Source organism: Crocodylus porosus, unplaced genomic scaffold (assembly GCF_001723895.1).
Source record: "Crocodylus porosus isolate Cpor-Errol unplaced genomic scaffold, CroPor_comp1, whole genome shotgun sequence".
Taxonomy (NCBI): domain Eukaryota; kingdom Metazoa; phylum Chordata; order Crocodylia; family Crocodylidae; genus Crocodylus; species Crocodylus porosus.
Genome location: NW_017728948.1, coordinates 60,945,531 through 60,953,718, shown reverse-complemented (window position 1 = coordinate 60,953,718; position 8,188 = coordinate 60,945,531).

Here is an 8,188-nt window from a genome sequence, read left to right as displayed (position 1 = left end):
AGGGATGTGTATATGTAAACTAGCGGTTACTGTTCATGTGTCCCCTTCTGTGCATAGCACAAAGTAGATATGAGCCTGTTGCACCTTCAGAGGATGGTTATTTGGCTCAAGGTGTACATCCTCATGGTTTTAGCTGTAGGCATTCATGTTTAATATTGATGAATATGGTGGCTATGAAAAAAGTTACAATCCTAGCCACTGTGCTCAAAACCTACTGGTTCTTGCTTTATCTCTGGAAATCCTTGATTCATCCTCTACCTGCATTGATTCTAACCCAGCGTACTGGAGTGCTGTCAGATCCTTTAAAGAATGGTAGAAGGTATGAGGAGATAAACAAGGTATGACAAGCAGCTACACTAAACAGATAAGTGCAGGCTCAGGCCTGTTCCTGCCTAGGCTGTCCCTCATACCTGTTCTCTGGTCTCTGTGCAAGGAGGTAAGCACTGTCACATATAAATTAGTCTTTTGAAATTGGGAGATGCTCAGTCTACAGAAGTTATGGAAAAGTGTCTCAAATCTAGTGAAAGGTGTCTGGAGTCCCAAAAATAAGAAGAACCAAAAGGTTGAGACCCACTACTGCATCTCCTAAGATGCTGGCCATCACACATGCACACTATAAGTATCTCTGCAATTAAATCAGAAAGAATAGGAGTAGTTTCTAACGTCATACGGGTTAAAGATAATTTTATTTTTCTGCTGTATGGCATAAAAGAGAAGAGACGTTTGGGCTCTCAGAGAATAGATATTGAAATGAGAAAGTCTATGGCCTTATAATGTGAATACAGAAGCAATGAATTACTCTTAATATTCCTCTTCTTAACTGTTGTCAAATGACATGTTCAGAATATCCAATGAGCCTTTTTATTCATAATGTTCCAGGAGAACTGGACATTAGTTTAGCTGCTCTGTACTTTAAAAATGAGCATTAAGGAGCTTTTTGAAATAAAAAGAGGATCCTAAAATGAAACTCTCCCAAAGCACACTATACTGTGACATCACACTTTTACAAGGCCCTGCTCTGACAGATGGTGAAACATTGAACTTTAAAAGACTATAGATATGTTTGAATTATTACTCTTTACTCAGTTCAAAAGTAAGGAGCCTAGCCATTCTCATCCATAAGAATCTGCCATTTCGAATGATTAAATCCTGGTGTTCCAGAGACAGCAGGTGTATTTTAATTAAATTCTTCTTCTATTAAATTGGGAACAGTGTGTAATCCCTGTGGATTTCTTTTCATTCTTTCTAGGTAGCTGGTATACTCTCCTGGGGAAAAGATTAGACATGTACTTATAGGTGAGGACTAGAATACAGCACTAAAGAAAGTTTTGAATAAAACAAGCCTGGAAAAGGAAAGATCTTTTGGCAAACAGGAAAAGTATAATTGGATCACAAGTAAGAACAATATTTGCTACAATATTCAGTTTACTAATGGAGTGGGTAGAATGTAAAATTTAGATCATATATTTAATTTAGAATAGATGTGCCAACGATATTTTCTACATGTAACTATTAAATAAGTTAATGTTTAGAACTAATGTAGCATTTAGTACACTTAGTCGTCAAACATTATTTAATCTTTTCACACAAAAATGTAATACTGTTCACTGAAATTTCCATACTTGATTTATTTAGCAGTTCCCACTTAAATTTTAAAAATTACATCCTATATACATTCTGCCTTATTGCTTTTTACCGTCTATGAGAAATTACATAATTTTATAATTAGTCTCTGAATGTGCATGTGTCAAAATAGGAAGATCAGAACTGTCTGAAATATAGCAGTTATGTTCTGTGAGAAAGTCTAGCAATTCTGAAAACATTTCATTGAAAAGCCTACAATCCAGCAGTCCCATTTCTGAAGGTCACAGCTTCACAGTAGTTTAGGGCTGGAAGGGACCTTGCAAGATCGGGTCCAGTCCCCTGCTGTGGGCAGGAAAGACTGCTGGCATCAACTAACTCCAGCAATGTGTGTATCCATGCTCTTTTTGAAGATATCCAGGGTAAATGCCTGTACCATGCCCCAGGAGTCTGTTCCAGAGTTTGGTCACATGCACCATGAAGAAGTTTTTCCTTATATCCAGTCTGAAATCTTCTAGGAGTTTGTGATTGTTGCTCCTGGTTTTCCCCGGGGCACTTTGGTGAATAATTGTTTGCCCAGCCCCTGATGCTCACCCCTGATATATATGTAAACTGCCACCAAATCCCCACAAAGTCTTCTCTTTTCTAGTCTAAACAGTCCCATATCTATCAGCCTTTCCTCATATGGCTTGTTCTTCAGGCCTTTAGATCAGAGAAGAGCCACTCATATGATTTTCTCAAGTTTCTCCACATTCTTGTTGTAATGTGGTGCCCAGAACTGGACACAGTACTCCACTGTAGCCTCACCAATGCCAATTACAGCAGGAGAATAACTACCTTTGTTTTGCTTGAGATGCATTAGTTGATGCATGTCAGCATATTGTTTGCTCTGCTAACTGTAGCATCACTCTGGTGGCTTATATTCATTTTATGGTCAATTATGACCCCCAGGTCCCTTTTGGAGGTGGTGCTAGATAGCATAGCACCACAAAACTGTAAGTTTATTGTTGCTTTTTCCTCCCCAAATGGAGCACTTTACACTTCTCAATATTGAACAGCATCTGGTTCTAGTCCGCCCATCTAATCTGTTTAGGTCCACCCGGAGTGCCCTGATGTGTGGCCAAACTCCCCCCAGTTTAGTGGCATCTGTGAACTTTGCCATTGTGCTTTTCATGCCCACATCCAGATCACTGATGAAGATGTTGAAAAGCATTGGTCCAAGTACTGAACCCTGGGGGACCCCGCTGGCTACCTTCTACCAGGTCAACACAGATCTGTCTACTAGTTCTCTCTGGGCCCAACCCTTCAGCCAGTTTCCCACCCATCTAATTGTTGAATTGTTGAGTCCATAGTCCCTTAATTTTGTCTTGAGATCCTCATGGGACATCAAGTCAAAGGCCTTCCTAAAGCCCAAGTGAATGATGTCAACCTCAGCTCCGTTATCCAGGTGGAGAGTAACCTAGTTGTAAACGGAGATGAGCTTAGTCAGACATGACCTACCCATCACAAAACCATGCTGGGTGTCATTCAGAATTTTGCCTTCTACTACCTTATTGCATATGGACTCTATAAGAAATTTTTTGAGGATTTTTCCTGGGATTCAGGTCAGGCTGATCAACTTGTAGTTCCTTGGGTTTTCTCTCCTCCTCTTCTTGAAGATGGGCATAACATTGGCTCTCTTCCAGTCTTCTGGGACCTCTCCTGAGCATCACAAATTCTCAGAGAGGTTCACCAATGGTCCTGAAATGACTTTGTCTAGTTTGTTCAGCACTCTCAGATGGAGTTCATTCAGTCCTGCTGACTTATAGATATCCAGCCTCTCTAGCTGTTCTTTCACCAGCTCTGCACTGATTGTTGGTAGATGATCATCACTACTGTGACTATTCTGTGTCATATTTGCATTTGGCAGGCTATCACTCCCAGAGTGGTGGAATACAGATGTGAAGTACTCATTTAGGAGTTCAGTCTTCTCCTTGGTGTCGGTGATCAGATGTCCAGATGCATTGAGCAGTGGTCCCACGTTTCCCACTGGTTTTCCTCCTGTTAGCTATGTACCTATAGAAGGTCCTCCTACCATGACATAAAAAGCTTAAAAACCTAGGGAGGCCCATTGCAGGGTGCAATCCTGGTGCAAAGTGTTTGATCCAACACAGGCCAGCCCCATGTCACTCATATAGCCCATGCATCCAGAATCTTGAGCACCACTGAACTAAATCATACAAATACAGCTAACCACTTTTCTCATAAAAGTTAGTCAACATTAGTATACTCTCACCAAATGTTTCAATTTTTGCCACAACATTTTCCAACAAGCAAAAATTTTCATTGTTAAAATTTCTGAATAGTGCTATAGCAGATCTATTTTTGTCAGATTGGAACTTTTCAACTTGATGTGTTTAAATACTGATTTTTTTATTATAGATATATTTTATTATTATATATATTAATTATTAAAGGACAACTCTGTCAAGTATAGAATTCAGATACTGTTGGGAATGTGTTGATGGCACCCAAAAATAGGCTTTGTTGTTCACATCATGAAGAGTACCTTTTGTGAAACATCTTAGCTGTCTCTTCCTGTGTTGTTTTTTTGGGGTGGAATTATTGAAATCCCTCATGAAAATATAGTTGTAACCCATCTTAACCCTCTCTAAAATTATGATGAGTACTTCATGTTTGAAAATTGTAGGTTAAAGCTTTCTTTTGTATGCGTTTTTTCTTTGTTTGTTTTAATGTCCTTGACATCATGTATGGGCACTTGGATAGGAAAGAAAATCTGGGAAAATAGCAAAGCAATTTTAAATTAGCTTGCCACTATTTTCAGTACTACGAACTCTAAACCATTTTTATGATCTGCCTTTGGAATCATCTTATGTTAGACACAGTACACATTATATTATTTCTCATAATTGTCTTTCAAAACCTGAAATTACTATGGCACTTGAGAGAACAAATAAGCATTTTGGTAGTTCCATATTTGTTAAAAGTGGAATGGTTATATTTTTTACAGCAAAGTCTGAAGAAAGCAACATTGAAATCCTGACTATTGAAGTCACAGAATTACAATCAGTTCAGTCTACAAACCACTTAATATGAGTTTCACCTATACAGAAGGCACGTGTACAATAAAAGATCTCACAAAGTACAATAAACTAGCACAAACGTGTAATAAAGTGGTCAAATGTAGTGTACAGACATGAGAAGAAGATTCTTGCTTATCTAACTTTGGTGTCTTGACGATTTTCCTTCCTTGTCTTTAGTTGTCCCAATCTTGAAGCAAACCATCGTATCATATCTAATTCCGTGCCTAAATCTTTGCCATCGTAAACTAAATCTTTACCTTCTTTTACAAATTAATTAATCAGATTTGATATGGTCAAATTCATTAACAGAATATATTGTCATGAAACATTTTGCATCTTCATACAGGCTTAATCTATTCTTGTAACATTTTATTATAATTCTTTAGTATGCTACTATTTCTTAATGAACTTTTATACTTCCATTTTTTAAACTATAAAATTAGTATATGTCACTTGCCATAAATGTTGTGTTTCCTCAGTACTTGTCAGATTAATTCAATTTAAATATTGCACTAAATTTCTTGAGGATGTAAAACATTCCCATTAGTTGCAGTACAGCTCAGCTAATTTCTATATAAACATGTTTATGTTAATTGTGCAGTGCCGATATATATCAAAATATTTGTATAGAAATTATTGATCCATTTTGCATTGTTATTAGCTACATGCTGTTTATTTTTCTTTTTTCCAATAATATTTCAAAGCCATCAAGACAGATATACACTTGAGAGAATTTCAGTTGATTCAAAAAAGTAAATAATTTCAATTTATTTATTATTTTTCACATTTATGTTAGTCTGTTTAACTCTTTAATATACTACGGGATCACTAAATAATAAAATGTTTATCAAATATTTTGCATCCATAGATCTAAAATAATACACTAAAGGAGCAGAAAATATTTTCTTAGGTCGAGATTCAGGGAAACATCTCTACTCAGTGGCACTTAAATGCATATTTGAAGTTAAGATAGATTAATGATTCTACAGCTATTTCTCACTAAGTGAAAGGAATAGCTGTGAAATCTTAACTCACTCTAAAGACAGAATAAAATTACCAAGAACAGCCACATTCTCAAGTTTATACTACAAAAATATAGAAATGTCTTACACAGAATTGTTGATTGTAGCCATGTTGGCCTAAGGATATAGGCAGGCAAGGTTCTTTGGAAAGATAACATGTGTCTTGTATAATTCTCATTTGTTTCTTGTCCATAGTCCTCTTCTAGTTTAATTCTACACCTACCATTTTTTGACTCTCTCATGGGCATCCTATTTTCATGAAAAAATAAAAGTATCTATTAAGATGGAATTTACTTTGCACTGACACTGCTTAGTGAAAATACACACATCTGGCTCATGAGTATCTTTTCCAACCCAAAATATCAAACCTGTCTTCCAAAAACTCACTGCTCTCTCTCTTCTTCCCCCTCCCATTAAAAATACACTGTTTCTAATTTGTGAAGCAAGCTTTGAGAGCATTCAGGCAGCTTTAGTCTAAATATATAAATGTTTCAGGAACACTAATGATCAGCCAAAAAACTAAAACTTAGAATGGGATTTCAGAGTAAAAATGTTAATAAAAAATTTAAAATAGTGATTTTCATCACTCTTTAACAATATTTATTTGTGTATTCAGCTGGAACAAAAGCTAGTCGCAGAACACGATGTTGTAAAATTAAGCAAGAGAAAAACCAGGAAATATCAAATATAAGGTTTGTTATAAAACTAAACCTTTTCTCTTGCATGTATTTTTTGACACACGATCTTTAATCACATGACCACACACTATTAAGTCCAGAGAGGTCCCATGTCACTCAGTGCATAGGTTGGATTGCACACTGTTGAAGGGATGATCAATATTAATGTGTATTTCACTTTGCAACTTTGTGGTCAGATTGTGCTATCCTTTTATCACATTGACTAGCATCTACATGGCAAGTATTTCTATAGGAGTCAACAGGACAGCATAATTCAGCCTGACATGGTACAATACATATTTGCTGAAATAGCGGGACCAGGAGTGAAACAGAAGGGTAACCACTCTAGAAGTAATGTGAATTCATAGGCCTCTGAACACATGGACATCTTGACTGTCTTCGGTATTCAAAAGGTGTGATCAATACTCCTCTGCCTTCTGCAAAGTAGAAACTCCATTGTTGACAGAAAAAAAATTAGGCAAAACTACGTGGACTCATAGGGCCTCTATGGAAATATCTAGCCAGAACAATTTGTTCAGACTCCACAGAAAGTTGATTCAGAAAAGCACAACCTGTAGCCAAGAAAGATATGTGAATTAATATCTATTTTAGTCATTGTGTTAAACATAGTGTTCTGTTTCTATTCCACTTCAAAACATTCTCGGAAATTCTGGAAACATCAAGGTGACGCCTTGCACTGGAACTCAATTTCAATGTATTTTATGAATTAACTCCAATTTTCCAATCCAATACAGCAGAAAAATTTAAAGCCAAGATCCTAAACTCATTTATGTATTATTGCTTTGTTACTTCTCTAATAATAGTAAAAACAGTAAAATTAAAAGACGTGGTTTGGTGAGATACAAACATAGCAAATGCCTAGCATAGCAAAATCCAGGATAGAACAAAGTAGGTAAATGACAGGAACCACTTAGAGTTTCAGGGGCTAGTAACAAGACACTGATGATATATAAATTAGAAACCACAGAAGCATGTATTGTGTTGATCCTGAAGTTTCCTCCTCTCTTAACTGCTGGGTTCAATCAAATTGCGTTGGAAAGTCTTTTGTGAACATTTATTACAGAAAACTGGCAGGGTGAAGAGGAAAGCTTAGGATAATAAAGAACACAATGAGAAAAAAATCACAAACAACATTAGGTGCACTCCACTTCATGTAGCTGGCAAATCCTCAGCATTTTAGTTAGATTCTTAAAATGTTGGCTTATTCATGCCAGTTACTCTATATGCTAAGTTCCTTTTCAAAGCTTCCTTCCGTTATTTCAGTCTATCAATAGGCCTTTTTGTCAAAGAATTTGGAAAAATGGCAAACACTTCACCATATTAAAAGTTTAAAATATACAAAGCAAATTGTAGTAATGGATAGTTCTAATCTATTCTTTCAGTACATAATTCAATTCTACCTCCTCTCAGTGTTTCTATTTGTATGTAATCACTATATAATTTTGTTTTCTATCATACTTGTCATTTCCTGGCTTTGTATTTGTAAAGCCACTTCAGTGTAGCTTCCCATTTTTGAAATATTCATAATTTTTGCTTCCTGTTTAAATCAGCTTCTTATTTGATGCATATGTTTAGGCCATGTCTAAATCTTCTTGTGTAACATTGCCAAGGTCTAATTTTTCATCTCTGCCCACACTACCAAATCACTTGTCCAAACCCTAGGCACTGGGCATGTGTACACATGCACTTTAATACACAGTAGCCTTCTCTACCTGACTCAAGAAGTCTATGGGCCAACGAGAGGCAAAGTGCTGCTCGACCTGGTACTGGCTACGGGGGATGACCTAATCGGTGACCTAGTGAT